General features: G+C 38.2%; 1 protein-coding gene across 2 annotated transcripts in view; it reads right to left on the bottom strand.

Annotated features, from left to right (window-relative positions):
* The window catches only part of LOC133530277 (trichohyalin), a 141,123-nt gene that overhangs the window by 90,917 nt on the left and 30,041 nt on the right, over positions 1 to 20,165 (bottom strand). The window lies entirely within an intron of this gene.

Below are 20,165 nucleotides of genomic sequence, written 5' to 3'. Positions count from 1 at the left end.
TATTTTGGCCATTGCGGGTCAGGGGAAAGTAATGTACTCGGTGCAAATTGAGTAAATAATTAGAAAAAATATCTAAATCCAATGTCAAATTCGCACCAGGGTGCGACACCCGGAAAGTAGTTTTTCATGTTTTACTGTCGTTGTACTTCGGGGGAAATTTTAATACTATTGGAAATTGATGCAATCATATTCATTTGATTTTGTTTACATTCGCACCCCATAAAAAATTGGCATTTTTATACGGAACATGCAGTTTTGTAATCAAGTACCAAAAACGTAGAGCAATAAATACACAGAAGCGACAAGCGCGTGATTAGTGGCAAGAGAAGGAACGCGCGTAGATGCACCGACGAAGCACGGCTCTTGAGGCACGAGTAGTGGCATGTACCTACTGCAAAAATAGTATGATTTTTTTCTTTATACTACGTCGGTGGCAAACAAGCATACGGCCCGCCTGATGGTAAGCAGTATCCGTAGCCTATGTACGCCTGCAACTCCAGAGGAGTTACATGCGCGTTGCCGACCCTAACCCCCTCCCGCCCCTCGTTGAGCTCTGGCAACCTTACTCACCGGCAGGAACACAACACTATGAGTAGGGTCTAGTGTTATTTGGCTGCGATTTTCTGTAAGGTGGAGGTACTTCCCCAGTTGGGCTCTGCTCTAGATCTGGAATGACATCCGCTGTGCTGTGCCCTACCACACAGAGCGAGATGACATTCACAATGCCCATACCTCTCGTAAAAGGTTTCTGAGTATACAGACAGACAGTCAACAAATTAAATACAGGTACGCTCAATGTTTGTTAAATTCGAAAAATCGCGTTTTTCCATATACTTACGAAAACGTTAGACTACTTAGTTCACTCAATGATTGTTTAAAACAATAGTTCCGTTTTAATGTCAGAAGAAAGAATTGTGCTCGTTGCCCGTCAAAACTGTCTCGGAACAATCGCTGCGCGTAGGGTTTGAGATCCGGATACCCGAAATATCCGGATATCCGTCAACTATAAGGTCCGGATCTAGCGGGTCATAAGATCCGGATATTACGGATCCGTTAAATATGTTTATTGACCTATAACCGAAACAATTTTCTAATGAAATTTATGAATAATTTTGTCATTTAAATATAGTATTTTCATATATTTAAGCAATTCAAATACTAACAGCACATCAATTTTGATAAGTACATCATGTCACGCAGTAACTTTATACAATGAATGCGAATGTTGCTTAATGCAAACATTAGATCATTGGATATCCTGATGACTTGGGGCTATAGGCTCAAAACAAAAGCGACCTGGAGGCCAAGGCTAGGATAGTAGAGTAGGAAGGAGAGAAAATTGGTCTGATAATCAACCACTAGAATATCTCCAAATGAATAGGGCTAAGATGGTCGGCTCTTTATCATTTGTCATGAAGGGCATAGTGACAAGTGATAAAAATAGAACCATGCTGCCACCGCAGATCGAAAAGAAAAGACCTACCTAAAGTAATCGGGAAGAGGAGATAGATGTTCGAATCCAAAATGCCCTAAGATGCTCAGCAGCGCTTCACCGAGTTCTAGTATCCAAGCTGATCAGTAGACTGTCCATGATTCAAGTCTATAAGACAATAATTAGATTTTGATGAATGGCATCGCTAAGTATTACACTTGGACTCTGAATCAGAAAAAAAAGAACAAGTTCTTAGTTAAGAAGACGAAATTCTGGCGGAATATTCTGGGACCTATCAGAGATGAAGATAGAGAAGATGAAAGCGTAGGAAAAATAGGGAGCTAAAGTAGCTAGTTGCGGCACCCAATATAATTAGCGAGATTATAGCCGCACGACTTCGCAGACTTGGTCACTTGGAGTGAACGGGAGAGAATCGGGCTGTGAGAAGATAGGAGCGATGTAGCCCTAAAACGCCCTCGGAGTATCCAACTAGCGTGGAGTGGTGCAGAATAGAGCAGAGTGACGTTGTACTTGTGTCAAAGGCCAAGATTCTTTTTGGGTCACTGATTCAGTGAAGTAAGTAAGTATTGCTTTCATAGTTAGTATTTCATGACGAATGAACACGAGGTGAGGCATTGGATGTATTTCCAACTATGCACCAGCTAATCCAGATATAAACCCTCCTTATTAAGTACGGTTTTAGAGATAACATAATGTAGGTATTATAATAATCAAGTAATCATTTAAAATTGGTTGGGATAATATCATTGTATTAAAACATAGTTAAAAACGTTATTTCTGTGTATCTAAATCCGTTTATTCGGATATTTATTTTGGTGGATATTCGAATAATTAGAATATCACAATATTCTAATTGCAAACCCTACATATAGTAGTGACACCCAGTAGTAACACAAATAGGTAATGTAAATACTGCGAGGAGGATCTTGTTTAGGAAATAATCGGACAGACAGACGGACATGACGAATCTATAAGGGTTCCGTTTTTTGCTATTTGGCTACGGAACCCTAAAAACAGAGCGATCGAGTATATTCCTTCAACAGGATGCTCTCTTACAGCATATAAAAAGGGCTTAACAGACCCACATTGGGACCAATTTACCTAAATAGCGACCCACAAATGCTAGATTCTTGCAAGTAGGCTTGGCGAAAGAAAAATGATAGACCAGCGTACACCTCTTTGTAGAAAACCCTTCCTGATGCTAGTCTCAGCTGCAAGGAGCTATTGTCTTGCAAGTGCAAAGAACGCTGTACAGGGGTGTGGGTGAGTAAAACACGGATTTAAATACACTATGCTTTGCGCATGCGAAGGTGCATGCTCTGGGACAAAAAAACACGTAAAAAAAAATTTGTTTAATTAGTGTGTAACTTTAATTAGCTAGATCCGGAGTAAATTACAATAAAACGATCTCAGTATTCTTAATTTTGATAATAATACTTTTATCGAAAATATTACTTTACTATAAATATCGTTCAGCAAGTTACCTTTACTTAAACATCATTTGCCTTGCATATTGTATGGAAACAGCCATCCGACTCTTGGTGGTGTCATCCGGTATGGAACAAAAATAATGTAATTTGCTTGTTTATAAACCGATTTTCAAAATTTTAATGGAGTTTAATAGCTTACTAATGTAGCATTCATATCTTGATACAATGTTTTCCTGTAAAAATACTAGTAAAGTTGATGAAAACAAAAAACGGATTTTTTTTCGCGAAAATTTAAATAAAACTTAAAATTTCTCGCAAACTATGGTACTTACAAGGTCAAATGTATAAACGATATTGTAGCGCATTTAATTTTGCTTTTTATGACACCCCACACAAGCTTACATGTGATATACTTTCTGTGGTATACGCAATATTCTGAACACGGCACCGGCCATTTTGATGACGTCATAACTGGTGACTTAACCACGTTAGAAACTGTCTCCCGATGGTTTTTTTGTCAAAATAACATACTTAACAACATACTAAAATATGGTGCTGGTTTCATCAAAGGCACCTTTTGGGCCCTATATGACCCTAAGGGAAGCGCCTTCATACCTACTCGTATAACATTTTTTTATACAATCAAACACATTTGAATAAGTAGTCGATAAAGCGGTCAAACACCGATAGATTATTAATATGTTGTAACATGACATCACTATTTTTGATCTCACATACACAATTTACGCACAAACTTGCATTTCATTTTTGGTCGCACTTTTGAAGTTTGACAGTCGTTCTTGATATCCTATTTCTATGTATCCGGATCCGAAAAATTGTCGGATATTGCAAACCCTAGCTGCGCGCTGCGCTATCTCCCCGCCCCGCGCGACCCGCGCCATGTGCGGCAACCACCTTCGCTTGCAGTTTGTTGCGATTAATTCTATTTACTTTTTGACAAACTTCCGGTAAAAAAAATCTATTTTTTATTTAGTGCAAATGTAGTGTCTTTAGATAAGTACCGTTTTTAAAATTTTCACGTCTCTCTTAATTTCCCCCGAAGCACAATGTACAAAATAATTAAAAATACATGTTCCATAATTTGCCCAGGCGTGCAAAGTTAACTGAATGTTTATAATGCTTTAAAAAGCTTAACTTGAGATTGCACCAACCGACTGACTTATCCTCGAGCCGCAATCGAAAAAAAAAATTTTTTTAGGGTATCATACATTGCACATCTTTTTAATTAAGATATACTATGCACCAAGGTGTTCTCTATACACTACTTAGCTTGAACCCAATAGCTTTTAATTTACTCCAAAATTACGGCACTTTATAGTTTATACCTAAAATTTAACGGTCTTCCGTACATAATAGAAACGGTGCAACTCGGGGGAAATAATCTAGTTGCGCCATCTAACGAATCCAAAAAAAGCACGACTACACGACTTACTTCCATACTTTTCGTTAACTTGACTATACTACTACGCTCTCATTTTAAAACGACATCTTCTTCCTCGCGTTGTCCCGGCATTTTGCCACGGCTCAAGGGAGCCTGGGGTCCGCTTGACAACTAATCGCAAGATTTGGCGTAGGCACTCGTTTTTACGAAAGCGACTGCCATCTGACCTCCCAACCCAGAGGGTAAACTAGGCCTTGTTGGGATTAGTCCGGTTTCCTCACGATGTTTTCCTTCACCGAAAAGCGACTGGTAAATATCAAATGATATCGTACATAAGTTCCGAAAAACTCATTGGTACGAGCCGGGGTTTGAACACTTTGAACCCGCGACCTCCGGATTGCAAGTCGCACGCTCTTACCGCTAGGCCACCAGCGCTTCTATTTTAAAACGACCTACCTACTGAAATAACATGAAACTTGGCATGAACATGTGAATAACATATATCTATCTATATGCCGAGTGAGTTGTAGACCGATATTACCATAGAGCTAGTTTTTTATACCAGTACTTAGTCCATTGCTTTCACCATAACCTAGTTCATTTTAGATTCCATCAAATCTCAATAGTCCTTACACCCTGGCGGGTGCTGCCTCAGCGTGCTTCCCATGGCGCGGGCAAGGGCAGCATCCGCTCGGTGTACCCCTTACACTTCACCTATCAAAAGGGACTCTACGTGGTGGCTTCGGCTCCGCGCACTCCTCCCAAAGGTCCGGAATACCATTGATACGTGATGGGGAAGACATACAAATAATAATAATGCAGAAGGTCTTGGACACGGCGCGGATAGTGCCCTGACCACCGCACCGGCAGCTTCGGCCCTGCCCCGCTGCTGACGACACCCTGGGTTAGGTTTTTTAATGTGTTTATATCTTTTTCCTACTCATCTACTGTTATCTGTCATTTATGCATTCATTAACACGAATATAAGAACATACATAAAAGATTTCAAGAAAAGTCTATATTGTCTATTCCTCATAAAAGCTCTTGTGCTTTTATAAGCTATAATGTTACTGCGATTAATAGCTACCAACCTGACAAAACCAAAACGAATACAGTTTTAAACTAAGTGCATTGCTGCCAACTTACAAAATATTAATTTGGTTGCATAGTAAAAATAATTACTTCATAAGTCAGAAACACGCATGTGACACCCGTAATATAGCAACACCCATAGACTACGAAGACCGCTTAGCGTTGCTTGTTAGTCTCCGTAGGCTACGGTGGCCAAAATTGAGAAAAAACTGTCCAAAAAATTAATTTAGCAAGTACCAGGGCCTCATGAGTTACGAGGTGTCGCCGACCGGCCGGCCGCGGCCCGGGGCGGGCCGGGCGCGTCACAAGGTATGCTCGCGCGTCTTGGCTATATACTTTTGCTGTAATTTATTTACCTAAATTAAGATTTATTTTTGTTGACTCGTAGGAAAAATATTGTATGCAACGTTGTATAAGTAGGTCAAAAAATTCTCGTGGCGTATTCCTTTACAATGTTCGCCTACGCCTTCGGCTCCGGCTCACATTGTAACTCACGCCACTCGCCTTTTTTGACCCTTCTTATACAACTGTTGCATAAAATACTATTGTATTGTTTTGTGTTTTTATATTTTACTTTTTTATAATACATATTGTAAAAAGCCTAACCTAAGAAAATAGGATAAATAAATGAAATAATAATAATAATATATATATTTGCGGCGGCAGCACGGTCGCGTTTTTATCACCAATCATGTCGTGCGTCACTTTCGCACTTTCATATTTGTTAGAACGTGGCATGTGACAGGCGATAAAAACGCGACCATAGTAGTCACTGATATTAGTTTTTGTTGCTAAGTGTGAATCAAATACTAACAAAACAGTACTAAATCATGTTAACATTGTCACATGTGTGTTAACCCCTATGCCTGTTACGAATCGTTCATAAATGGACTAATAATGTATCCCTTATTCGTTATTAAGTAGTGTTTGTAATCAAAAATCAATTTCATAATTTCATTTAAAATTCAATTTCATGTATCAAAATATTGTTATAATTAATTAAATTCAAATTGCATATTTTTTAATCAAAATATTCAATTAAATGTATAAATTCAATCGTCATTCAATGTCTCTATGTTAAAATTTACCTATGGCAATGTTATATTCAAAACTCTGACAGTTCATATTGCTTTTCAAAAAACTTACCGGTTGTTATCTTGATCCCCAACGACTAATCACTTTCCCACGGGTTCCGTACCCAAAGGGTAAAACGGGACCCTATTACTAAGTAGTAGAACCTAATAGTAAACACTTTATTGCACAAAACAAGTACAAAACATAGAAAGAATACAGTAAATGTGTACAAAGGCGAACTTAGACTTCGTTGTCCGTCTGTCTGTCTGTCCATCTGTCACCAGGCTGTAATCTCTTGAACCGTGATAGTTAGACAGTTGACATTTTCACAGATGATGTATTTCTGTTGCCGCTATTACAACAAATACTGAAAAGTACAGAACCCTCGGTGGGCGAGTTCAACTCGCACTAATCCGGTTTTTTTTCTTGTAATTTGGAAATTAAACCAGCCTTAATCTACAGTCCACTATTATTTAACACTTTAACACCTGAGACCAGCGAAGATTTCACGATGCCCTTGAACTGTGACTAGATCACGTCCGGTGACTAACTTAGGTTTGACAAGGTCAATTAGGTCGTGATTCTGGTGACACTTCCAGATGACAGTTTTAAAAGCTTCTGTAAATGATATCCTTCACCCACGACTTATCGATACCGTAATATGGGTTGAATTTGGGAAAATTTGGGATTACTTGATAGGTTTGGAACGGCCACTAAATTAGCGTTTTGCATTATTTTCGCTAACTATTCGTGTAACAAGTTTATTATGAATTTCGTATTGCCTACTAGCAAAAATCTCGCATATAAATAAATAAATAAATTGAATTGAACTATTTCAGGTATTATACTCGTATATGTAATTTATAGTTCTCGTATTAGTTATAAATTTTCTTAGACTAAATAAAATAAATAAATATTATTCTGACATTCGTACGCAAATTGACTAATTAGTCCCACGGTTAGCTCAAGAAGGCTTACAAACATAAAATAAATATATTATAGCGTAAACACTGGAATTTCAAAGTCACCCCTTAATTTCAAAGTCACCCCGGTTTCCACACGTCCACGTAAAACGCCTACCAAGCATATTTAGGTACCTTTAGAGGTTACATTAGAAATAAATATTTTATGGTGGACTTATGCTTAAAAATATTAGATCCTATTTACAATCGCCAATATTTTAAGAATTGTATTCTCAACTTCATACACCATAGTAATTGATTAATTTATTATTATTAAGTACAGTAGACCGCATGACAAGGTCAGTGCGTGCGGTCACGTCAAGTGTCGCCTTACAAAGATAATACCTCCGTCTATGTCTACATATATTACGGCATATTAATTATGTTACTTACACCTTACAGAAAATCGCAGCCAAATAACACTAGACCCTACTCATAGTGTTGTGTTCCTGCCGGTGAGTAAGGTTGCCAGAGCTCAACGAGGGTGGGAGGGGGTTAGGGTCGGCAACGCGCATGTAACTCCTCTGGAGTTGCAGGCGTACATAGGCTACGGATACTGCTTACCATCAGGCAGGCCGTATGCTTGTTTGCCACCGACGTAGTATAAAAAAAAAAAAATATGTTACTGGCTAAAGTTAATTATATGATACATACTACAAAAACCGGGCAACTGCGAGTCGGACTCGCGCACGAAGGGTTCCGTACCATTATTTATAAAAACGGCAAAAAAATTATGTTTGTTGTATGGGAGGCCCCCTTAAATATTTATTTAATTCAGTTTTTAGTATTTTTTGTTATAGATCAGAAATACATCATCTGTGAAAATTTCAACTGTCTAGCTGTCACGGTTCATGAGATACAGCCTGGTGACAGACGGACAGACGGACGGACGGACAGCGAAGTCTCAGTAATAGGGTCCCGTTTGACCCTTTGGGTACGGAACCCTAATAGCTTACGACTTTGATTTCGTTCACGTAAAATTCGTCAAAAATTTTAAGCACAAGTTAGAAATTCCAAAATATGCTTCCGCAATTTTGCATATTTGAAGAATTTGTCTAAAATTTCAAAGTCCTATTTTCAACCTTAATTGTTAAGAAAATTCAAGGGTCCATGGGTTCCCAGCGGGCATAAGTTTTTTGCAGAAATCGCGAAACATCTGGTTGGCGTAACGGTGACCGAAGAGCTGGTGGCTTCCTCGCACAATGTATCAGCATTGCGATACAACGAGGAAATGCCGTCAGCATCCTTAGTACAATGCCTGAAGGGCCTATTTTAGATTTAAGCTAGTTATAGTAATCCTCTGTATGTAAAATAAATAAAGAAATAAATAAATATTATAGGACATTATTACACAAATTGACTAAGTCCCGCAGTAAGCTCAATAAGGCTTGAGTTGAGGGTACTTAGACAACGATATATATAATATATACATATTTATAAATACTTAAATACATAGAAAACACCCATGACTCAGGAACAAACATCCATGCTCATCACACGAATAAATGCCCTTACCAGGATTTGAACCCGGGACCATCGGCTTCGTAGGCAGGGTCACTACCCACTAGGCCAAACTGGTCGTCTGGTGTATGTATCCATTATGTATATTGTTATTATAAATAAAATATCATTCTCAGTTAATTAAGAATTCACATAATTTTAGCATTGGCAAGGAATCAACATTTATTTTTTTGTTGCCACCAATTGACAAAATTAAAGAAATGCTATGTAAACACCCCTATAATGGAACAGGCACCTGTACCCCTAGTGTAAATTTAGTCGATAGCGAAACGTGACGTACGCGTTTGCGTTAAGTCTCATTTTGTATGGGTTTTTGAACAGCGCGCCAAGCGGGACGTTTTGAAAAAGTTAAAAATCTCATACAAAATGACACTTAACGCAAACGCGTACGTCACGTTTCGCTGTCGAAAATATTTACACTAGGGGTACAGTAATGGGATGGTATAGACAAATCCTGTAAAACAAGTATTTACCATCAGTTTTTAATCGCTGGCTACATTTTACCATAAACAAGAGCCAAAGAGCTGCTTAAGTTAAATTTTTCATTGATATTTGTTAATTTGAAAATTAATGGCGCCATACACCACATGACTGGAGCAAAAAAACCGTAGTTTTAATTGGTTAATAATTTTGAAACCAATTGCAGTAGCTTTCATTAAATAGATAGAAAACATAAAGGACGAATTGAACATTCAACTTTTAAAGCATAAAGCGGTAGAAATTTTACAGATGTCGGTGAAATACCGAAAATACTCCAAATTTTCTCTTAAATGTCCCATGATTGCTGCCGTTAACTTATACATCATTTCAATTTTGGTTAGATCATAATTTAATTAAATCTGCAAGTGAATTCATACATAATATTAAAATAACGTAGTTTTTAAGGGTGATATGCCGTTGACATATTCACTGTACAACGCGTTATCGTTAGTCTATGACACAGAGCTTATCTATCTTCAATTTGAATAAAAATCAATATGCTAATACTAGTGATTATCTTCGAGCATTCAGTACAAATATGCTATTGTGTTAGCATGTCTCTATCGACACAAAGAATGCCACGGCCTTGCAGCATTCCGACGTTAAGGCATGATCTAGATTTGATATTTACTCTACGTGCAACGCGCTCGTTCTTTTATAGTGGTGCACGTGAGATGCAATGATGTGTCAAATCAAGTTGTAATTTGAAAATAAAGGCTCTAAATAGGTTAGATTGTTGGGCGTGCAGGTTGATTGAAAGTCTATGATACAACCACGATGTAGCCTTACCACGGCTGGCTTAGCAGTGGGTCAAAATTATTTTCGCCACACCAACTGGTAAAGGCCCTCTTGATTGGTACATTTAGAGTAAAGCATGAATTTCTCGAGGATGGTACACATTTTCCAAAATGGCTGGGATTCCTCGACGTTCCCAAATGTCAAATAGTGTAGGTATGCATGAAAAAAGGGCCTTTAATTTATATACAAACCAAATTGGAGGACTGTTCCAGAGATTTCGAGGTTGGTCCTATTCCGATTGTGCTACAATTAATGTAGAACAAAATGTAGATTATAATTATTGCCTATGTATGGAGTTCCGCTAACATTGCCGTAGAGCCTGCACCTTGTAAGGAAAATTGCATTTTTATCATTCCCCGTGCGATACCAGCGATGACCATTTGTGAACTCTGTTGCCAAGAAAATAAGTTCTAATCTTCATTAAGAGCGTAGCAATGGCGTACTTAACATGTGTACAAAGTACAAATACCTACATAGTACTTTATATATGTACTTTGTTATTGTGTAGGTGACTGTGACTTCTTACCTATTAGTACACATTATTGTATGTATTGAATGTGATATATTGACGGCATAAGTTACTGTCTTGTCTCCAACTTAATTTGTTATGTTCTCAAATAAAATGTACAAAGTTATACTTCGACGCATATTCGACGTATAAAACCAGAGGGCCTACCGCGAACCACGTTCGACGGGTTGCCTCCCTGTCACACTTACGTACGAATTTACAAGTGCGACAGAGAGGCAACACGTCGAACGTGGTTCGCGGTAGGCTCTCTGACATCCTGACCCAACGTTGTCATCGCAGAGAAACCGAACTGAAGGCCTACCGCGAACACCGAAAATCGCAAATTGCGGGATTTTTTTCTTTTACTCCAATTAAAGCGTAATTAGAGTGTCAGAGAAAGATTCCCGCAATTTGCGAACTTCAGTGTTCGCAGTAGGCCCTCTGATCCCAATAAGATCCGATTCCTATCTGGGTTGTCGCTTTCGTAAAAACCTGCGCTAATTCTTAGGTTTACATTGCTACAAGGAGACCCGGGCTCCTTTACGATACAACCAGTTAAACTATGGATTGAATTGTTATCCGCGGTATTTCCGCACCGACACGACACGACCCTCTAACCTTCAAGAAAAAAGCGTACTCAGGTCATACACATTTTATAGAAATCTCGTAAGCCTCTTTCCTGTAGACATTGCAAATTTAAGGGAATCTAAAGCTCATTTTTACGCGGCAGCTTTACAGGCCGGACACATTTTTTCAGTACTTGAGACTCAAATAAGAAAAAAAATCGGACAAGTGCGAGTCGGACTCGCCCACCGAGGGTTTTGCACTTTTAAGTATTTGTTGTTATAGCGGCAACAGATATACATCATCTGTGAAAATTTCAACTGTCTAGCTATCACGGTTCATGAGATACAGTTTTTGGTAAATGTACCAGAGCCGTTAAATTTTATTATAATGTCCACAGAAGTAACCTTTTACTAAAATGTGTTTGATTCACTCCCATCTTTAAGGCTGGCAACAAACTTGCAACCTCCGGTGTCCATGGGCGACGGTAATTGATTCGTCTACTTGTTTGCCTCCTATATTATCCTATAAAATAAACCAGAAATTTATTTCTTACGCGAAAAAGCAGCTCCGTCGACGTGTGTCGTATTAGGCATTGCAAGGGAGACAAATTCAATCATCCAGCTGAGCGTTCCACCCACTCAGTCTACATTCATAAAGCATTTCAAATTTCAATCACTAGGACCTCCGCCCAAGACATCTCGCCCTGACACCCATATAAATTATGCGGAGATCTGCTATTCTGGTTTCCCCTATTGGTTTGTAAATGTTTTCGGACCCACCAGGAAGCTTCATTACCACACAAGAGCCTCATTAAACGACAGGGTGTCTGGTGGGTGACTTGATGTCCTGGACTTTATTGCTTAGGGTAGAGGGGTGAAAATAGCTTGAACAACAGGTGGGGACTTAAAGAGCTTAGGAATGAGGCTGTATATGTGATGACAACCTGAGTGGCTACTATGTAAAGTGAAATGAGTTAATGTTTAAGTGTTCGAATCTACGGATGCAGGGAAGTCACATGCCAGTTGCTGATCCTTTAGAAAACTCACTCCTATGTTGAAGTACTGTTTTCTCGTGTGAGCTCATTCTATAGCCGGAAAATTCCACTGAATCTGCACAGTGCAGTGACGCTTGATGGGAATATCTGACTGTGAATTATAAATTATACAAAAATAACAATAAGGTAGTAGTACTAGTGCTCGACGCTGCACTAGTCACCGACATGGGCACTTTATTTCATGGAAATATAGGTTAAATTTGAACAACGAAGATTTTTCTGTATTCGAACTTAATCCTTGTCACTTTGCAGAAGGTGCCCATGTCGAGTACTTGTGCAGCGTCGAGCACTAGTACTTCTACCTTATACGTTATTTAACATTTCATATGAGCCTGTAAAAATTTGCCATTTATTTAGCAATTTAATGTTTAGGTTGAATTTAGTTGAATATATATGAAACATGCCAAAGGTTAAATTAAATAATCATTTAATTCAGGCAAAACTCATATGTGTTAGTAACAAAACTTAAATACTAATGTTACTGAATATAAGTTCACAAAACCTACCAAGTACCAAGCAAAACAGTATACTTAGGGCTAGGATAATACACACAAGACAATATGGTAAGCCATGCTTTGATAAAATATAATGAATTTTCTATTAACATTGAATTTAAAACTTTGACCAGCATCATGAGTTGTAAATTAATACGGCATAAAAACATGTCATTAAAATGAATTCATAAATGTCAGTAGTAAATATACATATAAAACTGATAAAATTACAATTATATTCATAAAATTTGGGTAATATAATGGAATATAAATTAAAAATTAAAATTGAATTGAATAATATTTTATTTAAAATTTAACTTCTGACAGATAAAGCGAGGTGTTTCAACCACTAGCTGCCCAGAGGACTATAAAAAGCTCTCTCGTTCCATTTAATTCTGAACCTTCAATTTAACAAATGAAAATTGAATAGTCTCGGCATGTTTTGATTCGTGGGCAGATAGAGGATAAAATTAATGTGGGTCTTTCTGTGGCATGTGTCTTTCTCTTCAACGAATAAACCGATTCTAAAGCTTTTTTGATCGAAAGTGTTATTTGTCGGGGTATTTTTGTTATGTCAAGGGGTATTTAAATTAAATACATAATTATAGAGTGGGTTAGGTAGGTAGCCTAGACTCTGTACTAAGGTCCGACCGAGAACGCTTTTTTTGTCTCGGCCGAGACCGAGACCGAGACCGAGATTCAATGGGATTCTCGGCCGAGACCGAGACCGAGACCGAGAATTTATAAAATAGAGAAAAAATACGAATTTTGCACTAAAATTGTTTTTATAATCGAAATTTGACGATTTATCAGAAAAAGTTATCATAATCAATTCGTAGCGCTATTAAATAGTATTTTTAGGGTAGTTACGTCATGTCCTTATGTCTGTCGGTCTGTGCGCATGTCACAGCCATTTAACTCAAAAACTATACGGTATATTTTATAACCAAAGTTGGAACGTAGGTCTAGATGTATTATGTAAGTCGCTTATAATGTTACGAAAAAAAAAAATATAAAATATATTTTCAAATATATACTCCGTATAAATGTAACAAACAGTAAAAAAAAAACCATGTGGCTCATCATTAGATAGGTCTTTAAAAATACAGAAAGGTTGCTAAAAACGTTTTTTGATTAAGTAAATACTTTTGACAATAATCGCTTTAAAAAAAAATTGTGTGATGCCCTCTAACTTTTGAACCGGGAGAGCAAAACCATTAAAAAAATTCTAAATAAGCAAATAATTTTTCAGGTAAATTATTTTGAATACGGTCGGTTAAGCCATTTAAGAGTTATAAAAAAAAACTGATCTTATTAAAACGACGAAAGTGCCACTAACATAAGCACTTTTGCTTGTACGGCTTTTTTGTATTGTATGAAGGTACCTTCCATTATGCGTGGTCCGACACCGTGGTGCGTGACCGGTTTTTTCAGTACGGATGTGCACAAAAAGAGGTAAAATAACAATAATCAAAATAAAGAGTTCTATATTGTAACCTAAAATATCCGCGACAGGTGTCGTTTTGTACTTACCTACTGCTTTGCTTTTTCCCGTTGACACAAATATATTTAGTATCAAAATATCCAGTGTCATCTTCCACTCACAACAAGTTAATCTAAGTTACATCCCGATAACAATATACACTCCTTTATTCATTAATAACAACAACCACAAAACGAAAAAAAAAACCAAATGAACAAGTCATTACTTGCAACCGCGCTTATCCGATCCCAACACTTAGTATTTGATAAGTAATTGGCTTAAAATGTGGCTACGAAACCAATTTAAATCACAAAAAACGTCACACCAACCGTGCGATGCAACCAACGAGTGGCTTAGATCCCAGCACTCGTGCGCGGAAAATTCAAATTCACCAACGATAACTCATTGCTTATTCTCGGTCTCGGCAAGAATCTCGGCCCATTTTGGCCGAGAGCCGAGACCGAGATCACGGCTCGATTTTTGGCCGAGAATGCCGAGACCGAGACCGAGACCGAGATCTCGGTCGGACCTTACTCTGTACAGGGCAGTGTGAATCATCATGATGAGATGACATTTCCGCTTCAAACATACTATGCAGATCAAGTCACTAAACTACTTGACATGCAAGTTATTCGCCAGCTACTGCACACGTGTGTAGCTCGTTTTAAAGTCAAAGATAATTTACATGTTTTTATTTATCTCACCATATTACTTTATATTCATGAGAGTTAAGTGGCTATTTGAATATTACCATCTCTAAAATGGAAATAGGTATTCGTAGATCGAATCCTGCAAATAGTATATAGGAAAAAGAATGTTAGGAATGAATGTTGATGGACGGAGAGCGGATGGTAGACCCAAAAAACGATGGATGGATTGTGTGAGAGAGGATATGAGAAAGACAGGAATGAGTGCTGAGGTGACGAAAGATAGAGGAGAATGGAAGAGAAAAACATGTTGTGCCGACCCCACATAACGTGGGATAAGGGCAGGAGGAAGAGAAGGTTCCGTACCCAAAGGGTAAAACGGGACCCTATTACTAAGACTCCGCTGTCCGTCTGTCTGTCCGTCCATCCGTCCGTCTGTCACCAGGCTGTATCTCATGAACCGTGATAGCTAGACAGTTGAAATTTTCACAGACAATGTATTTCTGTTGCCGCTATAACAACAAATACTAAAAAATACGGAACCCTCGGTGGGCGAGTCCGACTCGCACTTGTCCGGTTGTTTTTTCACCTGTTTCGTTCTAGCCAGTAGCCACCCTTTAATAGTCGTCTTAAATAATAAACCTGATCTTTAAATAATACTTTTGTTATACCTAAGGCACTGTTATTAAGGATCTATAATTTTCAGCAAATTTTAAGGCTTAACTCGTGTATTTAATCACTCGCGCGACATGTTTCGGAGAACATAGGTCTCCTTTTGCAAACACTAATAGTGCGAGTAGTGTTTACTATGGCCGCGCTTCGCGTTAATGTCAGTATCGGTCCGATTCCAAGAATGATTAAGACACGTTTAAGATCTTGGAAAGATCTTTAAAAGATCGATAGGTAAACGACATGTCAAAATTGACGTTCATTTCGATTCCGCTGTGATCCCAAGAAGATCTATCTACGATATTTCTAACGTCAAAGTGACATTGGTTGCCCGAATCGAGCTGCTTCTGTCAATTATACGACATACAAACGATATCTAAACGAGAATTTATCTAAACCAGAACTTATAGTTACCGTATTTCATTCTTCGAATCGGGCCGTATGTCTCACAACAGGTTGAATTCCATCTATAATTTAGTGCCAAATTTCGCACGTTTTCAGATTGCACTCATCAATAAAAAATTATTTTGGTACCCTTTTTTTTTACAATAGTCCTACACTAACCGGGGCTTGTCCTTGGATGCATTGCTATAGTGTGAACAGGGATAATCGTCGGTTGGTGTCACGTTACATTTAGAGTAAATTGTCTTATTACAAGGGGCCTCTACGTGTTGGCTTCGGCCCCACGCACGCCTTCCAAATGTCCGGGACCCCATGGTCCCGAGAATTTGTAAAAGACAGACATAATAATAATATATATCATTTCCGGTTGTTCTCATCTTGCTAACGGCGAGTACTTGCACAGACATAATCTCGTAGCCAGGATTAGTCACCAGCAACTTGCTCTTCTATACGGCCTTGTGGACCGCGAAGTACCGTACTACAAGTACTCACCTGCGCCAGTTCTCGAAAATGGTCGTGCCACGCTCTATTGGGATCGATCTATTATTACTGACAGGACTATTGTAGCCAATAAGTCTGACATCGTGATAATAGATCGATCGCAACGCCGGGCCGTGCTCATCGACATCACCATCCCCCATGATGAGAATCTCGTGAAAGCCGAGAAGGACAAGTCCAGTAAGTACCTAGACTTGGCTCACGAGATAACCGCCATGTGGGATGTTGATTCGACGATCATTGTCCCGATAGTCGTTTCAACGAATGGTCTCATAGCGAAGAGTCTCGACCAACACCTTGAGAGACTCTCGCTAGGTGGTTGGATCAAGGGTCAGATGCAGAAGGCGGTGATCTTGAACACGGCGCGGATAGTCCGCCGGTTCCTCTCTCTGCGGCCCTGACCACCGGCAACTTGGGCCCTGCCCCGCTGCTGGCGGCACCCTAGGTTAGGTTTTTTATAATGTGTTTATATATTTTTTGTATTGTTTTGTAAGTGTTTTTATATTTTACTTTTATATTCATATTATAAATGACCTAGCCTAAGACCAAAAATAAATAAAGGGAATAATAATAAAATACTTTATTGTGCACTACAAAGAAATATACATGTAACAAACAAAAAAAAGGACATAAGTAAGTAGGTAACAACAGGCGGACTTATCGCTAAAAAGCGATCTCTTCCAGACAACCTTCAGATAACGATTCAGTGGCTAGAAATAAAGTTAAATGTATTGGGTTATGCAGTAAAACAAGAACTTTTGCAGATTACGTATAATTTTTAAAACATTTTTTCAAAAAAATCAAAGTTTGTTTTCACCCTGTATAAAAAATTAAAATTTACAAAATTTATAAAATCACTTTAAAATAGTAGAACTAAAAGTCTGCCTTCCGCATAAGGGGAAAGGAGGGGTAAAACTGCAAGGAAAATAAAAAAAATACGGCTGAAAATTTAGAGAAAAAATGAATTAATGTGATGAATAATTATGGACTATGAGGGTTGATACGATGGCGCATGATACCTAAATTTTTAACCGGTTAATTAAACAGCCCAACAAAAGAGGCTTTTAGAATTTTTAGGAAAATTTAGTATGGCGGATCACAGAACTTTAGCAAATGGATAAATTAAAAATATAACACAAAAATACACAAGAAATAATTAGAACCAGATAATACTGTTAAAATTTAAAAAAACAAAAAAATATTTCAGTGGAAACAGGGTAAAGGGGATGAATGTGGCACACGCCAAGGTACCGGCAGCTGGATTCAGGTTTACTCGTGTAGAATGGATGGCGCACAAGTTGGCGACTTTAAACAAGCCGACGAGGTAAGCCTTACTCGCTTTCTGGCGAGCACGTATGGCAGCAGACCGGGCGATAACGATGAGATTTCTTCACTTCACCACTGCTTAGCACCGACCTGCGCACGGCTTTGGAGACCTGTCGCTTCCTGGCTAGCGCGTATGGCAACAGACCGGGCGATAACGATGAGGTTTCTTCACTTCACCACTGCATATTCACCAAACCATCTGCCGAAAAACAACTTCAATCTTCTCTTTTTCGAATATTCCATAAAAATTTAAATTCAAAATAAGCGCAAATAAGCACTTAATTTATTAGAAACGGCCAGGAATTATACGAAAAAAGGTCGGCGCTTTCTTTTTCTTTTTTTTTGCTAAAAGCGCCATCTAACCATCAACGCCTGAATTATGAAACCGCATAGAGAGACAACAGAAAGAGAACTGAGCCAGCTGACAACTAGAAGAAGAAGTTTAAAAATAAACCGACAGATGTTGATTATGTAGCAATTTTGCTACAGTTATTGGAGTGGTTATTTATCAATGTGATAGGCCAAGTTCAATGGGATCTAAATAGAGGGCTATTTGGATCCCATAGAACTTGGCCTATCACATTGATGTTTTAGTCATACACAGTACCTAATAGGTAAATAATAAACTACTCAGATGTGATCGTCTTCATTTAACCAAAAGGTTTAATTTTACTGGGTATTGTGTAAATTATGTTTATTGCCTGAAAAATCCTTAAAATTAGGTTTATTCGGCGTTAACGTGAAATTACATCTCTCCCTAAATAACTGAAAAATAAAGGAGTATTATAGCTGATTGTCACGTCAAGTATACATTACAAAAGAGCGTAATAAACTTAAGAGCATCGGTAGAGAGTATCATTTTGTACCATTCGGTGTACCGTTGAAACTTGGCGTTAGGTCTATTTTGTACCATTCGGTGTACCGTTGAAACTTGGCGTTAGGTCTATGGGGTCCCAGCGCGCACAAGTTTTTTGCAGAAATCGCGAAGCGTCCGGTTATCGTAACTGGTGACCGAAGAGCTGGCGGCTTCCTCAACGTGTCACGCCACGTAGCCAACTGTCACTGTCGTACTAATATGAAAGAGTGATAGAGAGACACAAAGCGTTTCCTTGTCGAAGCGATAGCGATTGTCACCTTGGCTAGGCCGGCATTGTACCTAAAATGCCTCAAGGGCCTATTTTAGATTTAAGCTAGTTATAGTCACACCACTGTATATATCCATTATGTATAATGTTATTTTAAATAAAGCATGATATATCTTATTTTAATTGTGCACAATAAAATCAATATTTTTTTTACAAAAGTAGTACTGCACCTTAAAAGACCTTGTACACTAACGTTTGTACAAATTGTTCACAGATCATCATTCAGAAGTGCACCTACAGCTACTCTCCGTAGCTTAAAGGACGTAACCGCCATGGCTGTCCTTAAGAAACACGCCCTTTTGTGGGTAATGTAAGCGTGGGTGACGACTTGACAAGGTGACGGGTGACGTCAGCTGCGCATGACTTCAAGCCACACTTTAAGTATCTAAGTGTTATTTATGTTAAATTATGTTATAAATAATTGTGTGAGAAACTTTATTCTAGAATACATACAATGGTGTAGGTTTGACGCTTTAATTGTATGTTAATGTTATTTAATTTTAGTTCTAATTAATTAACTTTATAAATTATGGATTGTCAATTGTCTGAAATAAATGAATTTTAATTTTTTTTAATTTTTTTTTTAAGATTACGTGTTCATGACAATAGAGTCGATGGTTCATGAAAAATTTAAATTTCTGGTATTTTGAAACATTTTGTCATTTCAATTTTTTTTTGGCTAACCGTGACCAAAAAGGCGCGCGAATGCGACAGAGAATTGCAAAAAAATATTAAAATTTTCACACATTTGCCCCAAAACTTAAACCTGAAAGGGGGCGGAATCGTGTGCACGTACTTTTATTTTTTGGTCTAACGTTTTGAATGTGACGTAACGTTCATGGCTACAGGCAGACTCAAGTCAATTTACCGTGTTATAAATGTCCCAAGCCAGCTAAGATTAAATTAAATAAAATTTATATTTTCTTATTACAAAATTTAAAATGACAATTTTTTTAACCCCCGACGCAAAAAAGGGGTGTTGATTGACGCCAATGCCTGTCTGTCTGTGGCATCGTAGCTCTCCAACGGATGGACCGATTTCGATGCAGCTTTTATCACGTGAAAGCGAGTTTCCTTGCGGTTGTTTGTAGCTATGTTTAATAGAAATCGATCTAGCAGTTTGAAAAGTAGCTCTTTTCCAAAATGATGTAAGGCAGTTT

This window comes from Cydia pomonella, chromosome 22, assembly GCF_033807575.1.
Source record: "Cydia pomonella isolate Wapato2018A chromosome 22, ilCydPomo1, whole genome shotgun sequence".
Classification (NCBI taxonomy): Eukaryota; Metazoa; Arthropoda; class Insecta; order Lepidoptera; family Tortricidae; genus Cydia; species Cydia pomonella.
This window is presented reverse-complemented; position numbering and strand designations above follow the sequence as displayed.